This window comes from Acanthisitta chloris, unplaced genomic scaffold (assembly GCF_000695815.1).
Source record: "Acanthisitta chloris isolate BGI_N310 unplaced genomic scaffold, ASM69581v1 scaffold27148, whole genome shotgun sequence".
In the NCBI taxonomy this organism is placed as follows: domain Eukaryota; kingdom Metazoa; phylum Chordata; class Aves; order Passeriformes; family Acanthisittidae; genus Acanthisitta; species Acanthisitta chloris.
The window spans coordinates 40,926-41,681 of NW_008687954.1; positions in this window are offsets into that span (position 1 = coordinate 40,926).

Sequence of the window (756 nt, forward strand, 5' to 3'; positions counted from 1 at the left end):
TTGCGGTACTGCACCTGTGAATTACCTGTCACAGCGCCGCCTGCCGAATGCGTTGCGGTACTGCACCTGTGAATTACCTGTAACAGCGCCATCTGCCGAATGCATTGTAGTACTGCACCTGTGAATTATATGTAACAGCGCCACCTACCGAATGCATTGCGGTATTGCACCTGTGAATTACCTGTAACAGCGCCACCTGCCGAATGCATAGCGGTACTGCATGATTGAATTATGTGTGTAGCAGCTCCACCTGCTGAGAATACATGGACCTTTTTCAGGAGCCATTTTGGCGCCTGTTTACGGCCTTTTTTCGGGCGCCATTTTGACGCCCTAAAAAGGCAGAAAAGAGCACAAAAAAGGCAGGAAACAGTGAAAAAAATGGCACCCAAAAAAAAGAGCTGGTGAAGAGTGCAAAAATGGTGGTCTGAAAAAGGCAAAAAAATGAACAAAAATGGCGGCAGAAAAAGGGAGGCAAAGAGCAAAAGAATGGCAGGTGAAATAAGGCGGGAAAATGAGCAATAATGGCGGTACAAAAAGGCAGGAATGGGTGTAAAGATGGCGCCTGAAAAAAGGCGGGAAAGCGCACAAAAATGGCAGACGAAAAAAGGCTGGAAAAGGGGAAAAATGGCCGAAAAAAGGCTGGAATGGGAGCAAAAAAGATGGTCGAAAAACGCAGGAACACGAGCAAGAATGGAGGTCGAAAAAGGCGGGAAAACGAGAAAAATGGCAGCAGAAAAAGGCGGGAAAACAAGCTAA